Source organism: Erythrolamprus reginae, chromosome 4 (assembly GCF_031021105.1).
Source record: "Erythrolamprus reginae isolate rEryReg1 chromosome 4, rEryReg1.hap1, whole genome shotgun sequence".
In the NCBI taxonomy this organism is placed as follows: Eukaryota; Metazoa; Chordata; class Lepidosauria; order Squamata; family Dipsadidae; genus Erythrolamprus; species Erythrolamprus reginae.
The window spans coordinates 124,540,297-124,566,402 of NC_091953.1; the positions used below are offsets into that span (position 1 = coordinate 124,540,297).

The following is a 26,106-nucleotide window of genomic DNA, read 5'->3' on the forward strand; positions in this document are numbered from 1 at the left end:
GGTTGTAAAGTGAGGATTTAGCCGTTGGTAATTGGATGTGTTCTTAGATGGACCTTGATGTCTTTCCATTAGCTATTTGTATTGTGTTTTGAAGATTTTTTTAAAAATGTTCAAAATTCAGGCCTTCAAGGTTTGACTATATTACATGGAGGAATAGCTTCCACTGTACAGTGGAACCCCGACATAAGAGCTGCTCTACTTAAGAGCAACTCGAGATAAGAGCTGGGAGGGGAGAGATATTTTTGTTCTACTTACAAGCCCAAATTCGAGATACAAGCGCCAAGGAGCTGTCTCCTGAAGCCAAACGCTAACTTCCGCGTTCGGCTTCAGGAGACAGCTGCGAAGCGGCGCGCGTGTTTTAAAAGGTTGCAGCCGGCCTGGGGGGCTCGGGGGGGTGCTTGCAGCTTTCTTTCTTGCTCTTTTTCTTTCTCTCTTTTAACTATTTCTTCTTTTCTTTCTCCTTCCCACCTTCTTCCCTCCCTCCCTCCCTTCACTCATTCCTCTCTTACTCTCCCCTTTCATAAGTTTCCTTGCTTCCTTCCTCTGTTCCTGTCCCTTCCCTCTTTCCTTCCTTCCTTCCCACTCTCCGTCCATTCATTCACCCATTCCTCTCTTGATCGCTTAAAGCCGGTCCCTGGTGCAAAAAGGGTTGGGGACCTCTGTCCTACAGGATTGGGTGGCAGAGAAGTTGAACATATGTAAATTTAAAAGTTTAAGAAAGTTTACAAGTTAAGTGAAAGAAACTTCATTATTCATTTATATGTACATGTACATTTCTTCATTAAAAACATGTCTTTCTGCATAATTTAGACTAACTTTGTGAGTTTTTTGAGGGCTGGAACCAATTAAAATTATTTACATTAATTCCTATGGGGAAAAGTCGTTCGAGATAAGAGCTGCTCGACTTAAGAGCCCAGGTCCGGAACGAATTAAACTCGTATCTCGAGGTACCACTGTATATGAATCTACCCATCATGTATATTTTATTTTATGTACGCTGAGAGCATATGCACCAAGACAAATTTATTTATTTATTAATCAGATTTGTATGCCTTGTGTGTCCAATCACACTTGGCCAATAAAAATTCTATTCTATTCTATTCTATTCTATTCTATTCTATCATCTGAAAAAAGGCAATTAAAAAACCAGAGGCGGAAAATATAGTTAAAAGAAATGAATTGTTCTGAAGGCAGGCAAAAATTTTGAATGTCTTATTTCCATTTCTCTCTCTCTCTCTCTTCTCTCTCCCCCCTCCTTCCCTCCCCTTCCCTCCCACTCTCTCTCCCTCTCTCTCTCTCTCTCTCTCTATTTTCTTGGACACATGTTGTCGTAGCCCCTGTGTCTACCCTCAACGGCTTTAGTTTTGTTTGTTTTTTTAAAAAGTGATTTAATCATATTTATCACACAAAGCACCCAAGCTTTATGTAAAATATGGATTAGCAGGGTATTAAAAGTCCATCTGTTACTGATAAAATTCTTGCATGGAGTTGCGTGGCAACCTTTGTGCATCCAAGGCTCCCCGTGTTGTTTTTGTTGCATTTCCAAGTGTGTCCTTCAAGCAGAAATGCCAGGTAGATTTTTCTCTCGCTGGGATGTCGGCTGTGAAGAGACGCTCCCATTACAGGGATGTTGGAGCTGGTTTGAAAATTACTGGGATCTCAAAATGATGCCACTTACATTTTATTCTTCCCCGCTGCCAGCTTTAGATTCCTAGGATGCTGAGATGGGTTTCCATTTCTTTTCTTTGTTCTCCTCTCAGACAGGTGAACAAACTCGGTCAATCAGGGATGAATTTCAGCAGGTTCTGGAGAACCAGTAGCAGAAATTTTGAGTAGTTAGTTGAACAGCTAGCAGAAATTTTGAGTAGTTCGGAGAACTGGTAGCAGAAATTTTGAGTAGTTCGGAGAACTGGTAGCAGAAATTTTGAGTAGTTCGGAGAACCATTAGCAGAAATTTTGAGTAGTTCGGAGAACCGGTAGCAGAAATTTTGAGTAGTTCGGAGAACCGCTAGCAGAAATGTTGAGTAGTTCAGAGAACCGCTAGCAGAAATTTTGAGTAGTTCGGAGAACCATTAGCAGAAATTTTGAGTAGTTCAGAGAACCGGTAGCAGAAATTTTGAGTAGTTCAGAGAACCGCTAGCAGAAATTTTGAGTAGTTCGGAGAACCGGTAGCAGAAATTTTGAGTAGTTCGGAGAACCGCTAGCAGAAATTTTGAGTAGTTTGGAGAACAGCTGGCAGAAATTTTGAGTAGTTTGGAGAACCATTAGCAGAAATTTTGAGTAGTTCGGAGAACAGCTGGCAGAAATTTTGAGTAGTTGGGAGAACCGGTAGCAGAAATTTTGAGTAGTTTGGAGAACCGGTAGCAGAATTTTGAGTAGTTTGGAGAACCGGTAGCAGAATTTTGAGTAGTTCGGAGAACCGGTGGTGGAAATTTTGAATAGTTTGGAGAGCTATTCAAAATACCACTTCTGGCTGGCCCCAGAGTGGGGTGGGAATGGAAATTTTGCAGTATCCAACTTCTGCCACGCCCATCAAGCCATATCCACCAAGCCACACCACACCCACCAAGATACGCCCACAGAACAGATAGTGGAAAAAAAATGGATTTCACCACTGACATCAATCCAAACTTTAAGTACCAAGGGAATGGTAGAAATGATCTAAAACTCTTTGCTTGACCTTCTTCAATCTTGGATTTATTTCTATAGTTGTGATGGTCATCCTGGAAACTTGGGAATTCTAAGGTTTTCTCATCATAGTTTGTGGCTCTTTTGAGAACACGCGTCACAACATTAACTTCAGGTAACTGTAGGGTGCTTGTCATTCAAGTAGCAGAATGAATATTGGGTGGTCGATTTGTGTGATATTGGTATGGATTAGATTTTTGGAGTTCACTTTTGGAGTCATATTTTTAAGAATAGCATACATGTTTAAAATCCATTGATAAATAGGTAGGTAGGTAGGTAGGTAGATAGAGAGAGAGACAGACAGACAGACAGACAGACAGACAGACAGACAGACAGACAGATAGATAGATATGGGTGGGTTGATGGATGAAGAGATAGATAGATAGATAGATAGATAGATAGATAGATAGATAGATAGATAGATAGATAGATAGATATGGGTGGGTTGATGGATGAAGAGAGAGAGATGGTGAGACAGAGAGAGAGACAGAGAGAGAGGCAAAGAGAGGGAGAGAAAGAAAGAGAGAAAAATGTTTTTTTCAACTGCAACTATTTTTATTTATTTATAGTAAATAAATACATTTTTTCATGTCTGACTTTTAACAATCCTGTGGACTCCCGTCCTCTACTGGAGTTCTACTGGATGTTGCCTAAATTCATGTTCATCGTGTTGAGGACACTATCTAACCATCTCGTCCTCTGCCATCCCCTTCTCCTTTTGTCGTCCACAGCAAATTTTACAACCTAGAGTAAAAAAAAAGCAAGTTCCGTTTCAAGCAATATACAAGAAACAAACCGTAGTTCAAGATTGGGCCCCCAAATCTATCAACTGGAATATTAATGGGGAAGACAACCACAAGGCTCTTCAGGGCAAGGAACCTACAACTCTAGGGACCAGAACCCAAAATGCTCCTGTGGAGGGGAGGCTCAGAGCAAGCCCACTTAATCTTATCTATATTAAAAAAGAGAGAGAGAGATTCAAGTCCAACCATTCTCCTTCATGATTATTTAAAATGGAATTACAAGCAATTGCTCAATTAAAACTGCTCCCGGTCTCTGTTTCTGTCAAGAGATTAGCTTAACAATTACGGAACACACTAAAGAGATTTATCTATACCATCAAACTTTCCTGGGATCTTAAACACACAATATTTTATCTTTAAATTATTCTCTGAAGCAAAGAGAGGTCTTTCTCTCTTTTTGCTAAAGCACCATTCTGTTACAGGTTAATGCAGACAGAAGCAGTATCAAAAGATCGCAAGGCTAAGCTGAACGTGAGGGGTTTCTCCCATGAAATATCTTCATGTTTTCATCAAAGCTTGGAAACTATTTGCATAACAGTAAGGGTAAACTGAGCTGTCCACTTTGACTGTCTGCATAGTTTCTACATTAATTCCCTTTTTATAGGTCTCTTCATTATATATTATTATTTGTTGTGGTTAGCTGTGGCCCATCTCCTGCCCCAAGGACTGTGGGTGTGGGGGAGACATCCACATGCTGCAGGCCTGTTTTGCCCCACCCCCGGTGGAATCTGCTGATGAAGGCTCCTGTGACCAAGAAGACATGAGTGACAGGGTGGAGGAGAGTGTGGCAAACAGCTCATAAGGAGATCAATTATCTAGCTCCTCCTTGGATTCAGAACAAGAGTTAATGATACAGCCACGCATGCGGACAGCGATGCATAGGCAACAACAACTGAGAGATTATTATCAAAGAAAATAAGGCCACCTGTGGTTGGGTGGGGCTGTGGTAATTAGTGAGGATGCTATAAATAGCAGCCTGTGGGTTTGGCCATTGTGGAGGATTATCTGATTGTTGTGTTTCGTGACTGCTTTACTGACTTTGACTTTTTGTGTGCTGATTTTCCCCCGCTTTGAAACTAAACCAGAGCAAAGTGTGTGTCACTTTGTGAAAGAAGAAGGACTGTGAATTGCCTCACAGCTGCAAGCTAAGTATCACAGAACTGATAAGGGACTTGTACAAATTACCAGTTTGTTTGGAGACGAGTGCTCTTTGCTATACCAAAAGAGGGCTTGGTTTAAGTGAATTTTCATTGTAAAGAACATTGTTTTGAATTTTCAAACGTGTGTGTGTCTGAAATTTGTACCTGTGAATTTTTGGGAGGATTCTACCAGAGAGCCCGACAGAACAATTATTGTTATTGTTATTGTTATTGTTATTTATTAGATTTGTATGCCGCCCCTCTTCACAGACTCGGGGCGGCTCACAGTAACAATAAAACAATGTACAACAATGTGCAACAAATCTAATAATTTAAAATAAAATAATTTAAAAATCTAATAATAAAATAATAATATCTAATAATAATAATATACACGCATATATATACTATACATTAAGGTGACCAGACGTCCCACTTTTTAATAATTTGACCTGCGTTCTGTGTGGTTTTAAAAAGTCCCAATTTTCCTTTCTCTGGACTGCCCAGAGTGAATGAAGCGTTTCCTTTTTCTGAGTGTTAGGAGAGGGAATAAATGTCTCCCAGTGCCCAGAGAAAGGAAACGATTCATTCGCTCTGGGTAGCTCAGAGAGAATAAAGCGCTTCCTTTCTCTGGGCACTGGGAGGAGCAAGGTTCTCCTACCACCGAGAAAAGGGAAGCGCTTCCCATTATGGGCTGGCCTGCCAATCTTGGGATGGAGCATGGCCCCCACTTCTTCCCAGTTAGAAAAGGAGAGGCTCCAGGGATGGGTGTGGCTTCCAGGGAGACTAGATCAATTTTTTAATCAAAGACAGATACCATCAATGGTATCCTGCTTTACCAATGTACATTATCTACTATATAAACTGTATGTACAACACACACGCACAGCTCTTCTAAAATTATACACATTCAACCTCATTTACTGCGATAGGAGAAACATACCCAGAGCCCAGTTCTGTGTACCTGACTGTATCCGTAGGAGCCCATCACTGCACGCAGGCCTCACTAAAGCCTCCAAACTTCTGGTAGGCCCATTGGGCCATTTTCTCTTTCCCCAGGCTTCAGGAGGCTTTTTGCAGCCTGGGAAGTGCAAAAAATGGCCCGACATGCCTACCGGAAGTTCATTTCCAAACTTCCAGTAGGCCCGTTATGCCCGTTTTTCACCATCCACAGGCTCCAGAGGTTTACCTAAAGCCTGGGGAGGGCAAAAGCAGCTTCCCCCACACTCCAGAAGGCCCAAAATCATCTGGAGCTGATATAGTACAAGGCCTCGCATGCCCTTATATGTGGCCCCACATGCCACCTCTGGCACATGTACCGTAGGTTCATCATCACGGACTTGGGACAAACTAAAATGTGCCACCGAAACTACGTGAGTAAAGAATCTGAGTTCATCTTCTCTTCTTTGTAGCCAAAGACGGGCTACAAGAATGGTGGAAGGTCTTAAGCATAAAACGTATCAGGAAAGACTTAATGAACTCAATCTGTATAGTCTGGAGGACAGAAGGGAAAGCGGGGACATGATCGAAACATTTAAATATGTTAAAGGGTTAAATAAGGTTCAGGAGGGAAGTGTTTTTAATAGGAAAGTGAACACAAGAACAAGGGGACACAATCTGAAGTTAGTTGGGGGAAAGATCAAAAGCAACGTGAGAAAATATTATTTCACTGAAAGAGTAGTAGATCCTTGGAACAAACTCCCAGCAGACGTGATTGGTAAATCCACAGTAACTGAATTTAAACATGCCTGGGATAAACATAGATCCATCCTAAGATAAAACACAGGAAATAGTATAAGGGCAGACTAGATGGACCATAAGGTCTTTTTCTGCCGTCAGTCTTCTATGTTTCTATGTTTCTTTGTAGGTTCAAATACACCAGGAAATCAATGTTAAGAGCTTATAAGAATTTCTTTTCAAAGTTTTTTTTTAATGTTAGATGTAATGACACAAGAATTGGGTTTTTATGGGTAACCATTAAATAATCTTAATGCCCAGTTAATGGACTAATGAGTCAGTGACAAGCTATATAAGCTTCCAGTGAACTTCAGCTTTTCGGTGACTTCTCTAATGAAAGATCCATACGAGGTCCGTCTATTGCCACAAGAGAGATAGCGGGAAAGTCGCCTAATCAATTGTGATGGTAAATCAATTGATCTGTAACCCTGTTTTCATAGAGTGAAAAAGATACAGAAGGAAGGGTTTATGACCATCTCATTTCCAGCTGGAATGAAAAATGAAACGATCCATGAATAAAAGTGACAGCACAGTATTCAGAACAAAAAAACCCACACAAAAAGTTTCCCTGTATTATTATAATTCAAAAGATAATGGAGATTCTGATCAATTATGCACTTTATAGAAATGTCCATTACTTGGGTCATTTCCTTTTTTTTATATAGAATTTTTTTAATTTACAAATACTTATAACAAACAGAAAACATTTAAAAACATTGGACATTTATTTATTTATTTATTTATTTATTTATTTATTTATTTATTTATTTATTTATTTATTTATTTATTTATTAGATTTGTATGCCGCCCCTCTCCATAGACTCGTGTTACGTGACAAGTCAGTTTACATTTCTCATAATACAGTGGTACCTCATCTCACGAACGCCTCTTCTAACGAACTTTTCGAGATACGAACCCGGTGTTTAAGATTTTTTTGCCTCTTCTTCCGAACTATTTTCACCTTACAAACCCAAGTCACTGCTGCTGGGATGAAGGGGTTTCTTTTTTTCCCTTTTTTGAAGAAAGAAAAGGGAGGGGCGGCTTGGAGGGGGAAAGAGTTTGCATTTTAAAAAGTAGGAGAACAGCGTGCTTGCACAGGCACTGAAAGGGTGTTTTTTGAAGAAAGAAAAGGGAGGGGTGCCCCCCTTACCTTTCTTCCTTCCCACTCACCCTTTAGCCTAGCCTTGCTTCTTCCACCCGCCCCCTTTAGCTGCTCCTCCCTGCCCTCTGTTCGCCTCCCTTCTAAAGTTTGGGATTTTCCTGAAGGATTTGCACGCATTATTTGCTTTTACATTGATTCCTATGGGAAACAATGTTTCGTCTTACGAACTTTTCACATTATGGACCTCCTCCTGGAATTAAGTTCGTATCATGAGGTACCACTGTATTCATTAATTCATACTTATGTAGCTAATATTAACAATTCATTTACAATTTCTATACATCATTTGGTCATTTCCAAGAGATTTGAAGCTTAAACCACAAAGGTTTAAAATGTAAATCACACAAATGAGCTGCAAGCAATTTGCTCTCGCACCAGAGTATATAGGACTCGTAGCTGGATACCTGTGCTTTGCAATGAAACTATGTGATAAGGCTTGATAAATTGACAGTTAAAGCTTGAAAATTAATGAGTAGTTATGTGCTGGCCACGGCCACACCCAATTTAGTGAAGATGTACAATCAGAGTTTTTCATTTGGGGAGGGGAAATAGAACATCTAACTCCTTAGCATGGAGTAGAATGTCTAAACTCTCAGCTCTCAGGCTGGATGAGTCACACACTGACCACGTCCACTGGCAGTTGGAACAGAGTTCTTTTCAAATGAGGAGGGGGAGTAGAACGCCTAACTCCTTAGTATCAGAACGTGTTAATAATAATATAAGAAATAAGAAGTGATCTGGTGGTCATTTCAAAAAATCCTTTCTTGGTGAGCACCTAGAAGCAACAGCAATGGTCATAAGTGTGAATCAGTTGCTACGTGAGGGGAGGGGAAGGGATAGGATATAATAGAATAGGAGTAACAGAGTCAGAAGGGACCTTGGAGGTCTTCTAGTCCAACCCCCTGCTTAGGCAGGAAACTCTACACCCTTCAGACAAATGGTTATCCAACATCTTCTTAAGAACTTCCAGTGTTGGGGCATTCACAACTTCTGGAGGCAAACTGTTCCACTGATCAACCGTTCTGATTGTCAGGAAATTTCTCCTTAGTTCTAAGTTGCTTCTCTCCTTGTTTAGTTTCCACACATTGCTTCTTGCTTCTTGTTCTACCCTCAGGTGCTTTGGAGAATAGTTCTTTGTAGCAACCTGTTATGCCGGGCTACATGTTATAAGCCCCCAATGAAGTCCAAAGTAGAAATTCAAACACACACAGTTGTAAAGTAAACAAAGTTGGTTTATCAAAAGGAAAACAGTATCCAAATGCACTTGCAATCAGCCAAAGTGCTCTGCCACAAACCCACAAGCCTTGAATGCTGTGAAAAACATAAGTCTACAGAGAGGGGCAGCATACAAATTTAATAAATGAATGAATGAATGAATGAATAAATAAATAAATAAAGCAAAAGCAAAGCAAAGCAAATAAAAGGCAGCTGTGAAGACGTCACAGCCACCCCGCTTCAAGAATCCTCATGCTGTACTTAACGCAGCCGCGAGAGCCATTGTGGGGCTTCCCAGATTCGCCCACGTTTCTACAACACTCCGTGGCCTGCATTGGCTGCCGATCAGTTTCCGGTCACAATTCAAAGTGTTGGTCATGACCTTTAAAGCCCTACATGGCATTGGACCAGAATACCTCCGGAACCGCCTACTACCGCACGAATCCCAGCGGCCGATAAGGTCCCACAGAGTCGGCCTTCTCCGGGTCCCGTCGACTAAACAATGTCGTCTGGCAGGCCCCAGGGGAAGAGCCTTCTCTGTGGCAGCCCCGGCCCTCTGGAATCAACTCCCCCCAGAGATTAGAACTGCTCCCACCCTCCTTGTCTTCCGTAAACTACTTAAGACCCATCTATACCGCCAGGCATGGGGGATTTGAGACACCTTTCCCCCAGGCTTATTATAATTTATGTTTGGTATGTATGTGTTGTTTGGTTTTTTAAATTGATAGGGTTTTTAGTTTTTTCTTAATATTAGATTTGTGCCTGTACAATATTGTTTTATCGCTTGTTGTGAGCCGCCCCGAGTCTTCAGAGAGGGGCGGCATACAAATCTAATAAATTATTATTATTATTATTATTATTATTATTATTATTATTATTATTATTATTAACTTGAATTGTTCCACAAAGTCCTTGAAAAATCCTGAAGCAGTTCACAAACGTCTTTGTAAAATCCTGAAACAAACCACAAGTCTCTCTCTCACAAAACGGATAATTTCCCACGCCGAGAGACAACAACGCTGGCAATTTATCAGCAGCCCCATTAGCCTAATTGCCTCAGCCACAGGTGTTCTCCCTTATTTTCTATAATACTTGCCCAGTTCTTTCCTTTTCACAAACCTGTGCCCGTGAGCATCTATGAATCTTTCTCCTTCTGATTCTAATGACGATGATGCTGATTCACTAATGGGGTAATTAGCTAATGGGCTGCCTATAATTACCTCCTTATCTGATGCTGCTTCCCTCCCAGACTCTTCACTGTCGGAAGCTGTTGGCAGTAAAACCGGCCTCTGATAATGTGAGGATTCTCCCACATCAACCCCCACAGTCCTTGGAGCAGGAGCTGGCCCAGAGCCAACCACAACACCACCCCTGAGAGATTGGAACACTGCTATCGTGTCTACCTGTTCTGCTGGCATGTTTCCACCGCCCGTAATTACAGGGTAATTAGTCCAGGAAGACACACACCACATGACAAAAGTTTTTATAAACAGAAAAACAGAAACAGCTCCCTTTTTAAATGTCAAAGGGATTTTCTGGTACACACAAGGCACAGGTGAAATGCAATCCAATTGCTCACCCAATGACTGGGAAATTGAGTCCAATTCTAAAGTCTAGAGAGTCCACACACATAATCCTGAACAGCAAAAAAACACGATCTTGACGAAACAATGAATCAGATAAACTGCCATGAGGTTAACACACCAGGCTGCACTTTTATTTGTAGCATTAATTACAGCAGCCCCACCCAACCACAGGTGGCCTCATTTTCTCTTGTAATAATCCTTCAGTTGTTGTCTCCTATGCATCACTCTACGCATGCGTGGATGTATCATTAATTCTTGTTCAGAATCCAGGGATGATACAGATGATTGATCTCCTCCTAGGCTGTCTGCCAAACTCCCCTCTTCCCTGTCACTCACGCTTCCTTGGTCAGAGGAGACAGATTCTACTGGAAGCAAAACAGGCCTGCAGCATGTGGATGTCTCCCCCACCTCCACCTCCACATTGCTTGGGGCAGGAGCTGGGCCAGAGCTAACCACAACATCTACCCTAGTCCTTGTTTTCATCAAACTAGGCATATGAGTTCCTGTAATTGTTCTTCTACCATCCCCTAATCATCCCCTCTCAACATTGCAACAGAATAGTGAAGTTCACATCTAGATTTAGAGTTAGCAGCATGCTAAGTGGTTTGCATATATTCAAAGAGAAGAAGACCAAAGATAACAAGGCAGACCAAGAAGAAGATGGAGAGACAATATCAAAGACACACTGATACAACAGCATCAGCATCAACAATGGTTGCGGCTGCATCAGATAACCATTGTTATCCGATGCTGTTGTGTCAGATAATAATGCAGTGCAAGAACCGGAACTTTTTATCTCCCTTGACACCCAAAGACGAGGAGGAGAAGGAGGAGGAGGAGGTGGTGATGGTGGTGGTGGAGGTGGAGGAGATCCTTGTCATAGAAACATAGAAACATAGAAGTCTGACGGCAGAAAAAGACCTCCTGGTCCATCTAGTCTGCCCTTATACTATTTTCTGTATTTTATCTTAGGATAAAATCTGCTCAAAGTAAATTTTGCACTTGTTCGGTCGGGCTCTCTGGCAGACTCCTCCCAAAAATTCACAGGTACAAATTTCAGACACACACACGTTTGAAAATTCAAAACAATGTTCTTTATAATGAAAAGTCACTTAAACTAAGCCCTCTTTTGGTATAGCAAAGAGCACTCGTCTCCAAACAAACTGGTAATTTGTACAAGTCCCTTATCAGTTCTGTGATACTTAGCTTGCAGCTGTGAGGCAATTCACAGTCCTTCTTCTTTCACAAAGTGACACACACTTTGCTCTGGTTTAGTTTCAAAGCGGGGAAAAATCAGCACACAAAAAGTCAAGGTCAGTAAAGCAGTCATGAAACACATCGATCAGATAATCCTCCACAATGGCCAAACCCACAGGCTGCTATTTATAGCAGCCTCACTAATTACCACAGCCCCACCCAACCACAGGTGGGCTCATTTTCTTTGATAATAATCTCTCAGTTGTTGTTACCTATGCATCGCTCTCCTCATGCGTGGCTGTATCGTTAACTATTGTTCTGAATCCAAGGAGGAGCTAGATAATTGATCTCCTTCTGAGCTGTCTGCCCCACTCTCCTCCTCCCTGTCACTCATGTCTTCTTGGTCAGAGGAGCCTTCATCAGCAGATTCCACCGCGGGCAAAACAGGCCTGCAGCATGTGGATGTCTCCCCCACATCCACAGTCCTTGGGGCAGGAGCAGGGCCAGAGCTAACCACAAAAGCATTAATAGGTTTTATTTTTTCCTAACTTGAATACTTTATCCAGGCTGTTTTAATAAGTTGCCAACACTGAATCCGGACTCATAAAAAGTAAAGTTTGGGGTAAAGTTTCCTCCCTTAGTTACAGAGGGAAATATCCGAGCAGTAGCTCTGACGATACGCCTTTCTTGCCGTCTTCCTTTCCTCCCTTTGAGTTCGCCTGCCCATGAGGTTCAAGAGGAAAAAAAAATGTTAATCTCATGCATGGGGGAATTGGGGGCTCATCAGTTATTGATGACCAAGCGGAACACAAAGATCGCCCGCTACCTCCCAACAGACCAAGTTGCAAGCAAATTGCCCTCTGATTTGTATTCTCAGCTCTGCAACTGTTCTGGGGGAAATCAAAGACGAGGCCGTCTGCAGGCAGGTTCCCAAACATCAGTCATAAGTTCTAAATCTAATCTAGCTTGCGTGCTGCAACTTTATGGGCGATCCAGAACCTAGGCAGAAGGAAACAGATTAAATTCTGCTATATATTACAGGGTTATAAATACAGCGCTCCAGGGTGGGGGAGAGAAACCACTGGCCTAAACAGGATGGTGTCAATGAATGAATGAATTAGTTTATTTATTAATTTGACTTCTATGATGCCCAAACCCATAGGAATCAGGGCGTTTTACAACAATATAAAACACAATACAGTGGTACAGTAATACCTCGTCTTACTAACTTAATTGGTTCTGGAAGGAGGCTTGTAAGGCGAAAAGTTCGTAAGACGAAACAATGTTTCCCATAGGAAACAATGTAAAAGCGATTAATACGTGCAAGGGGGGGGAATTGCAAAATGGCGCTCTGCTGGGTGCCGCCGCCCGCCTGTCACCTTTTGAAACAGCCGGGGGACTTCTCTGCGTTCGGGAGAAGGCCGACAGCTGGGCGGTGGTGCCCAGCGGAGCACCATTTTGTGATCTGCGGTGGGTTCATAAGGCAAAAAAAGTTCGTAAGAAGAGGCAAAAGATTTCCGAACCCCGGGTTCATATCTCGAAATGTTCGTATCACAAGGGGTTCATATCACGAGGTACCACTGTACCTCTACTTAAGAATGCCTCTACTTAAGAACCCGAGCCCAGAAAAATTTCCCAGGAAATTTGAGAGCGGCACGAAGGCCCAGCCAGTCTCCTGCCATTCCCCCTAGGTTTTTCTCTCTGACGCAGTGTATGGGAGGCAGCCTCGCGCCGGGTGTATTGAAGGCGCGTGCTCTTCCTTGTTGCCTCAGAGTCCCTCTTACTTTTTTAAGCCTTAAAGTTTTGGATTTTTTTGATTCCCCTCACCTCACCTTCTTCCTTCAGCAGCGACTGTCCTCCTCCTCCTCCCACCCAAATTCCGAGCTTTTATTTCTTTCCTAATGGGTTTGCATGCATTATTTGCTTTTACATTAATTCCTATAGGAAAAATTGTTTCTACTTAAGAACTTTTCTATTTAAGAACCTGGTCATGAAATGAATTAATAATAATAATAATAATAATAATAATAATAATAATAATAATAATAATAATTTATTAGATTTGTATGCTGCCCCTCTCCGAAGACTCAGAGCAGCTTAAGTAGAGGTACTACTGTATTATACAATAATAACAGAAGTCAATATTAATACTAAACACTTTAAAATAATAAAAACAATAAATAAAAAACAATAAAATCCTATAATAACCACAGGATTTTATAAAAGAGGCTATCCAGATTGCAGATACAAGCATCTTTGAAAGCCAGCCAAAGGAGCTGCTGCTTGTTGGCTACAGGTAGTTAAGAGACCAATATGTTTACCTTTGGATCCTGCAGGTGGAGTTATTACCTGTGTTTGGAACTGCCATCGCTCACACTGTGTTTGTTGAAGGTGAATGACAACCACAAAGGAAGAACAATCCTGAGGGTCACGGCTTCCTCATTTATTACAGGCCATGATGGAGGAGCTCACAGTCCATTAAAGCAACACAAAACACAATGTTCCAAAGCTTGAACTCCTATTAATAAACAAAGATTCCTTGTGTTTAAAGTGACTGAATAGACAATCCTAGAAATCTAGAAAGCTTAGAACTACGATGCCTTAAACGTGATCTAAGTATTGTCCACAAGATCATATGCTACAACGTCCTGCCTGTCAATGACTACTGCAGCTTCAGCCACAACAACACTAGAGCATGCAACAGATTCAAGCTTAATATTAACCGCTCCAAACCTGACTGTAAAAAATACGTCTTTAGTAATCGAGTTGTCGAAGTGTGGAACTCATTACCGGACTCCGTAGTGTCATCCCCTAACCCCCAACATTTCCCCCTTAGACTGTCCATGGTTGACCTCTCCAGATTCCTAAGAGGTCAGTAAGGGGCGTGCATAAGTGCACTAGTGTGCCTCCCGTGCCCTGTCCTATTGTCTCTCCTGCATCTCCTATATCTTCCCTTCTGTCGCTGTATCTTTTCTTCTATGCTCTCATTGATATATTTTATTCCTATATTTTCTCCTCTATTCTCTCGATATATTTCACTTCGAGTATATCCACTACAACCTTCATTGTGTATTTTATTTGTTTATTATTATTTATTATTTAGATTTGTATGCCGCCCCTCTCCGCAGACTCGGGGCGGCTCACAACAAAGTGAAAACAATTTACAACAAATCTAAATTACTGTTTAAAAATATTTAAAAGACCCCATTTTCTAAACACACATACATACAAACATACCATTCATAAATTATATATGCCGGGGGGAGATGTCTCAGTTCCCCCATGCCTGACGACAAAGGTGGGTCTTAAGGAGCTTACGAAAGGCAAGGAGGGTAGGGGCAGTTCTAATCTCCGGGGGGAGTTGGTTCCAAAGGGCCGGGGCCGCCACAGAGAAAGCTCTTCCCATGGGGGCCGCCAACCGACATTGTTTAGTTGACGGGACCCGGAGAAGGCCCACTCTGTGGGACCTAATCGGTTGCTGGGATTCGTGCGGCAGCAGGCGGTCTCGGAGATATTCTGGTCCAGTGCCATGAAGGGCTTTAAAGGTCATAACCAACACTTTGAATTGTGACCGGAAGTTGATCAGCAACCAATGCAGACTGCGGAGTGTTGGTGAAACATGGGCATACCTAGGTAAGCCCATGACTGCTCTCGCAGCTGCATTGTATTATTATGTATTGGACAAAATAAATAAATAAAAATAAATAAATAAAACAATCATAATAGTGGGCCCTTTGATTGTAGCTGTTAAATTGGTTGGCTCCTATCCAACCTCCAGAGGCAGGACGCTTTATCCAAGTTGGGTATAAGGCAGAGGTGGCTTCCTCCCAGTTTGGACCAGATCTCCCGAACTAGTAGCAACCTGCTGGTGATGTCACGGATCCGATTTGCTAGATGCCGGTTGGTACGTGCCCCCATCTTTTTCTTTTTTAAAAATTTTGTGTGTATTTTGTCAAGGATTATCTTAATCCTAAATGATATTTCACTGTATTACTATATAATTTATTTATTATTTATTTATTACTTAGATTTGTATGCCGCCCCTCTCCGAAGAAGGTTGTAAGCATATTGAATGCTGAGCCATAGGGTGTAACCTGCAACCTGATTGGGCCAGAGCATTATAAAATGCAAAGCACCTTTACCATGGGTGTGGTTTGGTGGTTTGTTGCTGGAGGTTTGGTAGGTGTTGTTAATTGGCTGGCTGGAGTTTGAGCATGAGTTAAGTATTGAGTTAGAACTGTAGTGTTGATATGGAGAAACCTAGATTGGTTTAATATCTATGTGTAAGTAAACTTTAAAGTAAAGTTTGTTCCTGTAAATAGAAGACTAAGACAGAAGATATTTTGTTTGCATTGAAGAGTAAAACTGTTTGCTACTGTTTTCTACAAAAGTGTCTTCATCATTTATTTGCACTGGTTCCTTAATTGCCTTAATTCTTGCATCTTGACAAGTCCTGCTGCGTATCTCAGTATCATGGTACCACTACCTAAGAACTTTTCTAGATAAGAACCAGGTGTTCAAGATTTTTTTGCCTTTTTTTGAGCGACCTTTCTTTTATTAAAGCTCCTCATCTCAATTATTTGTGTGTGTTGGCACAACAAATAGTTAATAGCAACAATCCATCTATATTTATATACTGCTTCATAGTACTTCACAGCACTCGTTGAGCGGTTTACAAAGTCAGCCTATTGCCCCCAACAATCTGGGTCCTCATTTTATTGACCTCGGAACGATGGAAGTCTGAGTCAACCTTGAGCAGGCCAGGATCAAACTCCTGGCAGTGGGCAGAATTAGGATGCAGTACTGCATTCTAACCACTGCATCACCACACAGCTATCAATCTTCCAAACCCTGGAGTATAGGAATACACTGGAGTAAATTAAGACTCCAGTAAATTCCCTGCGTAATAATTTCCGTTGCTGAGATTGTGATATGACTTTGGATTACAGAAGCCGTTCTCAATATCACTCACAGGCATAGTTCCCTCTAAGCTGAGCAGTGAGCAATCGCTCACTTAAAAATCATCATCAACTCAGAGTTTTCCAAACCTGCCCAGAAGCCGAGAGGGAAAGAGTGAGAGGGAAGGAGAGAGAGAGGAAGAGAGGAAGAGAGAGAAACAGATAGAAAAAAGAGAGGAAGGAAAAGAGAAAGAAAAAGAATGGGAGTAAGGAAGAGAGAAAGAAAATCAAAATCTAGTTTGAAACTAGCTCAACTATTTAAGTGGCATTTTGATATTGATAGAGTTGCCCTATTATGAGCTCACTGTTATAGACACACAGTACAGTATTTTATTTTGAAATTCTCTGAGGCAAAACAGGATGGGTTTTTTATTTGTTTGTTTGTTTGTTTATTTATTATTTCTGTGCCGCCCAGTCCCGAAGGGATTGCCGCTCAGACACTATACTTTTCCGCCCACCCCAAAAAAAAATTAGAGGGAACACTACTCACAGGGCTACGGTGTGAAAAGAATGAAGGGAGCTATTGTATGCAGGCTCTTAATCTTCAAGTGGAAAAGCAGAAAGTTGATGAAAGAACAGAGAAAGAAATGAACACCATTTTCAGGTCATCAAAGCAGCTATTTCTGGACTTACTGGCCCTTTGTTGGAATTAATATTGCTGACCATACTGTTCCATTAAAAAAAACAAAGTCAATGTTGAAATGCCCTTTTTGCCTCTTGACATTCAAGGGTAACTTATTTCAGGAATCTTTATGACATAACCTTCTTTTTTTTAGCCACCAATCAAACATGACTTGCTCAAGCTGAAATTTACATGGTCTTAATTTTCAATGAGGTGCAATAGGGTTTTCATAATTTCCTGATAGAGTTTGATTTTAAACTAATGCACCTGCTCTGCCAAGAAAGATGAATAGTCATGAAAATAAAGTTGCTTGCGTAGCTTATCGGTATATTTCGGCTAAAAGAAAGATGACCCTAAAACCTCTTACGGCCAAACGTTCACATAAAGTTCAGATTCTCCAAGCAAGTTAACAATCAACTTCTCAGAATGACCAAGACATAGAAACATAGAAACATAGAAACATAGAAACATAGAAGACTGACGGCAGAAAAAGACCTCATGGTCCATCTAGTCCGCCCTTATACTATTTCCTGTATTTTATCTTACAATGGATATATGTTTATCCCAGGCATGTTTAAATTCAGTTACTGTGGATTTACCAACCACGTCTGCTGGAAGTTTGTTCCAAGCATCTACTACTCTTTCAGTAAAATAATATTTTCTCATGTTGCCTTTCATCATTCCCCCAACTAACTTCAGATGATGTCCCCTTGTTCTTGTGTTCACTTTCCTATTAAAAACACTTCCCTCCTGAACCTTATTTAACCCTTTAACATATTTAAATGTTTCGATCATGTCCCCCCCATATTTTCTAATTGAGGATTTGATCATTTCTGGACAAACTTCCCACAGAGAGCTAGGACTTCATGGCTGCTAAGACTTCCGAACATCTGCAGAGAGATCAAATAACAAGTTAGAGGGAATTATTGTCAGCACCAGCTGGTATCTCTTCACTATACTCATCTGTTTTTAGCTTTGCCATTTCTAAACCATTATTTGATCCATCCTGCCATCTACTGACTATGTTCTAGAAGGACAGGAGTTTTTTCTTTGGGTTACAAAGAAACAATAACAAAGCCATAATATATATATATATATTATTTATTTATTTATTTATTTATTTTGTCCAATACAAATTGAAAGTTAAAGAGAATAAAAACATGTAGTAGTAAATATCAGGGAAAGGATAGAAGAAAAGATATGAGAATAGAATATGTCAATGAAGAATAGAGGAAAGGATATATGAATGGGAGAAAAGATATATAAAATATAGGAGAGACAATTGGACAGGGGACAGACGGCACACTAGTGCACTTATGCTTGCCCCTTACTGACCTCTAAGGAACCTGGTGAGGTCAATAGATAGATCAATAGATAGATAGATCGATCGATCGATAGATAGATGATAGATAGCTAGATAGCTGATAGATAGATAGATAGATAGATAGATAGATAGATAGATAGATAGATAGATAGATAGATAGATAGACCTCATTTCTCCCAAATAAAATAGCCCCTGATAATAATCAGGCTTTTGAGTGCATGGCAATAAGCCCAAGGGCTTATTTCAGGGTTCAGAAAAATATAAGACAGGGTCTTATTTGGGGGAAAACTGTATATATACTGCTCAAAAAAAATAAAGGGAACACTCAAATAACACATCCTAGATTTGAATGATTGAAATATTCTCATTGAATATATTCTCACTGAATATTTCATTTGCACAACGGCATGTGAAATTGACCGTCAATCAGTGTTGCTTCCTAAGTGGACAGTTTGATTTCACAGAAGTTTGATTTACTTGGATTTATATTGCGTTAACTGGTTAATTCTCATGGTGAAAAAAGTCAGAACTGTGAAAAGGTCCCACGTCACTTTGTGTGTGTGCCGTTGTAGGTTTGGATAGCCACTAAACGAAACATTGCGAGTCAAGGATATCTGTAATATCTATCTATCTATCTATCTATCTATCTATCTATCTATCTATCTATCTATCTATCTATCTATCTCTCTCTATCTCTCTATATCTGTCTATCTATCTATCTATCTATCTATCTATCTATCTATCTCTATCTCTCTGTCTGTCTGTCTGTCTGTCTGTCTGTCTGTCTGTCTGTCTCTATCTATCTCTATCTATCTATCTATCTATCTATCTATCTATCTATCTATCTATCTATCTATTAGATTTGTATGCCGCCCCTCTCCGAAGACTTGGAGCAGCTCACAACAAGAAACAGTACAAATCCAATACATTTAAACAATTTAAGACCCTTAATATATATATAAAAAAACAATCATACATCTCATACAGACCATACATTCTCATCCTCCCACACACATCCAAATTACGATATATCGGTGGTTATTGAAACAGATGTCCAACGCAGGATTCCCTTGAGTATCATTTGTTGGGGGTCAAGGGAAAGGGAGGGTCTTGTCTTCTCTTTCTGCTCAAGTTCCCCATGTACAATTGGTGGACCATTGTGTGACATGGAATGCTGGACTCAATGGGCTTTGGCCTGATTCAGCACGGCTCTTCTTATGCTCTTATGTTCTAACTGCACAGGAAGGAAGGGTCCCTAGAGCTACCTACTAGCAGTAGTAAATTTAGAATTACAGACTGACTTTCAGACTGGGTCCTTCTCTGAGCTGTTCCATCACAGCGAATGCCTCTAGTCTTTACGTGCTAACAAAGAGACTCAAATCCTCGGTGGGTTTTGCCGGGCGAGTGGAGTGTAACGGAGGACTACAGCCGATCCAATAAAGATAAAACCAGGGATAAAGAAAAGGAGAGGCTCCCCATGGTTTCGCCCCCTCCAGGAACCAAAGCCAAGCAGACTTCCTGGGGAGTTGTATATAGCTCCAGCTCGATTGGAAGAGCCGGTAAGAATTAAGACCACCTGGTTCAGTCCGAATCCAGAAATCTTCAAAAGAGCCTCTAGTGCGAAACCCCCTGGTAGAGAATCCCTCCGGATTTGGGGGTGGGGTGGGGGCAATCTCTTTGAAGGCAGGCCCTTGTTAGAATTGCCCCTCCCACCTCTCTTTGGCAGAGAAGCCAATACAGTACCTTCCTTTCTTCTCTCCTCCCGGGCCTGAAAGCTGATTAAATACAGAGAAAGGGGAAAAAGGAAAGAAAAACTATTGGGCACTCCAGAAATTAGAGCGAGCTCAAACTGTATACGCTTTCCATTCAATAGAGTCATGTTTCTCATTCAAAGGTGCTTCTAACTGACTGAATGGATTCATGCAAACCAGAATGACTTTCTTTCTTTCTTTCTTTCTTTCTTTCTTTCTTTCTTTCTTTCTTTCTTTCTTTCTTTCTTTCTTTGTCAAACAATTATACGGTGATAATTTGTACATATAAAACATTAGATAAGTATTTATTTATTTTATTTTATTCATTCATTTGTCCAATATACAATACATATGGAAGTGAATAGACATGAAGTAATATATATAAAGATAATATGTAAAAATAGAGAAGATATATGATTTATTTATTCATTTTTTATTTATTCATTTGTCCAATACACAATACATGTGGAAGAGAATAGACATGAAGTAATATATATAAAGATAATATGTAAAAATAGAGAAGATATATGAAAGGAAGAAAATATATATGATATATGAGAAAAAGGAAAGACAATTGGACAGGGGACGAAAGGCACACTAGTTCACTTATGTACGCCCCTTACTGACCTCTTAGGAACCTGGAGAGGTCAATCATGGAGAGTCTAAGGGAGTTGGGAGTTGGGAGTTGACACTATTGAGTCCGGTAATGAGTTCCACGCTTCGACAACTCGAGTGTTAAAGTCATATTTTTTACAGTCAAGTTTGGAGCGGTTAATATTAAGTTTGAATCTGTTGCGTGCTCTTGTGTTGTTGCGGTTGAAACTGAAGTAGTCATTGACCGGTAGGACGTTGCAGCATATGATCTTGTGGGCAATATTTAAATCGTGTTTTAGGCACCGTAATTCTAAGCTTTCTAGACCCAGGATTGTTAGTCTATTTTCGTAGGGTATTCTGTTTCGAGTGGAGGAGTGAAGGGCTCTTCTGGTGAAGTATCTTTGCACGTTTTCAAGGTTGTTATGTCCAAGATGTGGTATGGGTAATGATAAAAAGTAATGATAAAAAATAGACAATAGGACAAGGACGGTAGGCACAGTGGTGCGCTTATGCAGGCCCCTTACAGACCTCTTAGAAAGGAGGAGAGATCAATTGTAGATAGTCTAAGGTTAAAGGTTTTGTGGTTAGGAGTAGAAACCACAGAATCAGGTAGTGCATTCCAGGCGTTGATTACTCTGTTGCTGAAGTCGTATTTTTTGCAGTCAGGTTTGGAGCGGTTGACATTTAGTTTAAATCGATTTCGTGCTCGTGTGTTGTTGCGGTTGAAGGTGAAGTAGTCATTAATAGGTAGGACATTTTGGTATATGATTTTATGAACTATAATTAAGTCAGAACGGAGACGACGGAGTTGACTTAAACCACAAAAACACTGCAACAACAACAATAACAGAACTGCATTCAGTTTTCGTCTCCACGATGCAAAAAGGATGTTTTTGCAGGAGAGCCGAGGTGGTGCAATGGGTAGAGTGCTGTACTGCAGGCCACTAAAGCTGACTGCTAGATCTGCAGGTCAGCGGTTCAAATCTCACCACCAGCTCGAGGTTGACTCAGCCTTCCATTCTTCCGAGGTGGGTAAAATGAGGACCCGGATTGTGGGGGCAAGATGCTGGCTCTGTTAAAAAGTGCTATTGCTAACATTCTGTTATTCCCTTTGTTAAAAGGGCATCATAAATAAACAATTATTATTATTATTATTATTATTATTATTATTATTATTATTATTATTATGTTGAGAGTCTAGAAAAAGTGCAGGGAAGAGCAACAAAAATGATTAGGGGACTAGAGGCTAAAATATATGAAGAACGGCTGCAGGAACTGGGTATGTCTAGTTTAATGGAAAGAAGGATCAGGGGAAACATGATAGCATTTTCCAATACCTCAGGGAAAGAAGAGGGAGTCATCTTATTCTCCAAAGCATCTGAGGGTAGGACAAGAAGCAATGGGTGGAAACTAATCAAGGAGAGAAGCACATTAGCACTAAGGAGAAATTTCTTGATAGTTAGAACAATTAATCAGTGGAACAGCTTGCCTCCAGAAGTTGTGAATACTCCAACACTAGAAGTTTTTAAGATGTTGGATAACCATTTTTCTGAAGTAGTGTAGGGTTTCCTGCCTAAGTAGGGGGTTGGATTAGAACAGTGTTTCCCAACCTTGGCAACTTGAAGGTATTTGGACTTCAACTCCCAGAAACACTGGCCTAGAAGACCAGATTTTGGAAGAAACAGGACAGTTTTTAAAAAACTGGCAGAGTTGCAACCCCCACCACAACCCCTACTAATGTTACTACTTTCACATTGGCTCCCAACCTTTTTCTATTTCCTTCTTTCCATCTCCCTAAAATGAAAAGCCTATTAAAAAATAGCAAGGAAAAAAATGCCTCTAAGACAAATTCTCTATTTCTCAGGGTTCCTTCATGTCAGCCAGTAGAGAAGATCAGCTGTGATCTAGGTAACAAACCCAGGGGCCTCCCAACCTCCCTCCTTCAGAGCTTTTGCCAACCCATCAGGCCTTTATAGACTCTGCCCCACCCTTCTGCCTGACCCACAACCATTAGGTCAGTGAATGCAACCGTGATCAGGGGGAAATCAGCAAATTGCAAGCCAGAGTCTGCAAAGAATCAAGCCTTGTGTTGCTTCAAGACACCTGCTTTTCATTCTTGTATCTCTGGGCAGTGGGCTTCCAGCACCATGAAAAACAGGGGAAGAAATTTCCTGCTCTTCCTAACCCCAGCTTGTTTTGGTTAATTGCAATAGCAATAACATTTAGACTCATATAACCCTTCACAATGCTTTATAGTCCTCTCTAAGCAGTTTACAGAGAGTAAGTATATTGCCCCAACAATCTGGGTCCTCATTTTACCTCTCTGTTTCCCTATCATCCTTCCTTCCTTCCTTCCTTCCTTCCTTCCTTCCTTCCTTCCTTCCTTCCTTCCTTCCTTCTTTCAGCTAATGTCTCATCCAGCTATCATCCATCCATATTTCTTAGAGGTAATATATCATGCATATTTATAATATACAATATATATTTTACATCAGCATGTTTATTAACATACACAAGTATATTACAATTATTACAATTAAATGCATATTTAATGCAATATATATGTTGTAAACACAAACATGACTTTAAAAAATATGACTTGAACAACTGAGTTGTCGAAGCGTGGAACTCATTACCAGACTCAGTAGTGTCAACCCCTAACCCTCAACATTTTTTCCTTTGACTATCCACAATTGACCTCTCCACGTTCCTAAGAGGTCAGTAAGGGGTGTGCATAAGTGCACCAGTGTGCCTTCTGTCCTCTGTCCAATTGTCTCTCCTTATATCATTTATGTTTTATTCTTTTCATATATGTTCTCCTATATTTTTATATCTTTTCTTCTATCCTTTTCTTTATTTATATTACTACATATCTATTCTCTTCAATGTGTATTACTGTATATATTGGATAAAATAAACCAATAAATAAAATAAATAAATAAATATATTTAACCTCATCCAAGAAATAGCTACTTCTTGTAAATATGTAAATCATATAGCATGTCAGCTCGAAACAAAAATATCAAAATAAAAACATCTTGGTTTCATTATGTTTGGTGATGGTGGAATGAGTCGGTGACATACTTTAAATGGGATCCTATTGAAATCTAGTACAGAAACGCGGCAATAGAATAATATCCTCAAATCACGGTATTGAGACGTTGGGGAAACATCGTGAAGCAAAAGCTGCACTGAATCGCAGCCCCCGAAACAACTCTTAACCCCGTTTCCTATCCTAAGTCTGACCTGGATCCCCAAAACCTCTGAAAGCGCCCGACCTTTCCCTCCTCCCGCCTCTAGGAGGAGCCCGAGAGTCACTTTGGGACTGCCCAAGTTGCAGTCGAGCCTGCCGAAAGAAGCCCGAAGTGTATGATGTAGGCAAATCAAGTTTTATCTCTATGTTCCCAACTCGGCTCTTCGTTTTTCTAAAAGCTAGAATGCAAAGAGAGCGGTCTCCCAACCTTGGGTGGCGCTATTACACCACCGGTTCTCAACCGCATCCTTAGAGGAAACAATGAAAAGCCCAGAATATACGGGCAATGAGCAAATGAGTGGACGGGAAGGAATGGGGTGGGAGAAATGGTATGAGTCTTCCTTGCTAACTAGGTAATTAAAGAACGGTGCATTTGTATCTACCGTAGACTTCAGGGATTATTTCCACCCAGGCTGTTCAGTCAGGAAATGTGGGCCTGGCCTGGCTCACCTGCCGCATTGCCAGGCTTCCTTTCCTGCTTCCCACGGTACTATTCGGGCCACCGCGCGGAACTAACCTAGGGAAGAACCACCAAAGGTGCACTCTCCGGCTAGGTAGAGCTAGAAAAGAGGAACTTTTCCAACGGGAGTAAAGGGAGAGAGGGACTGCCGCAGGGAAGGACAGGAAGTCGGCCATTTTGAGAAGGTCACTAAGAAAGAGGTGGGGGACTGCCAAAGCAGGAGGACGGGAAGTCAACCATGCTAGGAACGTCCCAGGCAGGGGACTGGATAGACCAAGTGTAGGCAAAGTTGCCTTTTATGACTTCAACTCCCAGAATTCCTGAGTTAATCATGTTAGCTCAGGAATTCTAGGAGTTGAAGTCCGTGTGTTCTATATAGGCTGCCTTTGAAAATCACCCTAAAGTTAAACAGATCGGCCTCGACATCACCAGAGTTGAGTCCAAAATTTCTGTTGCCGAGACACTTGATAAGTGAGCTCTGCCCCATTTTAAGAACGTTTTTTGCAGAGTGGTTAATCACTGCAGTTGCTAAGTTAGTAATCTGGTTGTTAAGCGAATCTGGCTTGCTCATTGACTGTGCTTGTCTGAAGATTGCTGTTAGGACTCTGTCCATAACTGTTGGTTTGGCAATATATTAGCTGCAGGTGTTACAAGAGGGAGCTAGAGTTTATAGCTTATTTTTCTTGAGTCACCTCTCTGTTTCTCTTTATCTGGCTATTCACTGTTAGGTTTGCTCTGCATTTTCTCTGCAATCTCTCTGTATTGTAGTTATATATTAAAGCTAAAATGTGTTTATGAGGACCCGGATTGTGGGGGCAATATGCTGGCTCTATTAAAAAGTGCTATTGCTAACATGTTGTAAGCCGCCCTGAGTCTAAGGAGAAGGGCGGCATAAAAGTTGAATGAATGAATGAATGAATGAATAAACAAACAAACAAACAAACAAATATATTTGTTTACTGATTATGACAAAGACAACTGATAAGAAAGACTATGTACTTAATAATACAGTATTTGGATTGTTATTCTGACTTATGTGTATGACTGTTTATCTGAAGATGTTATTTCTCAAAGTAAACTTTAATTCAAGTTAGCATATCAGTGTGTGGCTGAGTATTATTCACAACTAACCTCAATATAAACGTTTCTGTGTGTGCACAACCTTGGTAAACAAGGATTTCTCTGCTCATACATTAACAATTGCAAAAAGGGGTCACACAGCCCTGGGACAGTGCAATTATCATAAATATTGCCAACATCTGAATTTTTTTAAAAAAATAGTCTTTATTAATTTTCCAATGTTAAAAAAAACACAAATGCAAAATACAAATACAAAAAAACCCAAAGAAAAATAAATAAAAGTAAAAAATAAGACAAAAATCAAATTGAACAAATACAGAATATGTAAAAATATAAACATTAAGAACAATATACAATATATTTTACATTATTTCATGTATTTCTCTCTCTCTCTCTCTCTCTCTGTGTCTCTATCTATCTACATACTACTTTCCTACTTCACCATTTAAGTTGGTACACAGTTTTTTGCCATTAGTAAATCTAACCTAGTTTTATATGTACAGTACATTAATATTTTATCAATCAGGTTTTAGTTTT

General features: G+C 40.5%; 1 long non-coding RNA gene across 1 annotated transcript; it reads right to left on the minus strand.

Annotated features, from left to right (window-relative positions):
• Window positions 1-3,278: 3,278 nt before the first annotated feature.
• Window positions 3,279-24,497, minus strand: LOC139167397 (uncharacterized). The gene is made up of 3 exons (XR_011559124.1): window positions 24,413-24,497; window positions 13,877-14,045; window positions 3,279-3,432 (listed from the first exon to the last, which is right to left on the minus strand). It is a non-coding gene; the product is annotated as an uncharacterized lncRNA (long non-coding RNA).
• Between the last annotated feature and the right edge of the window lie 1,609 nt (window positions 24,498-26,106).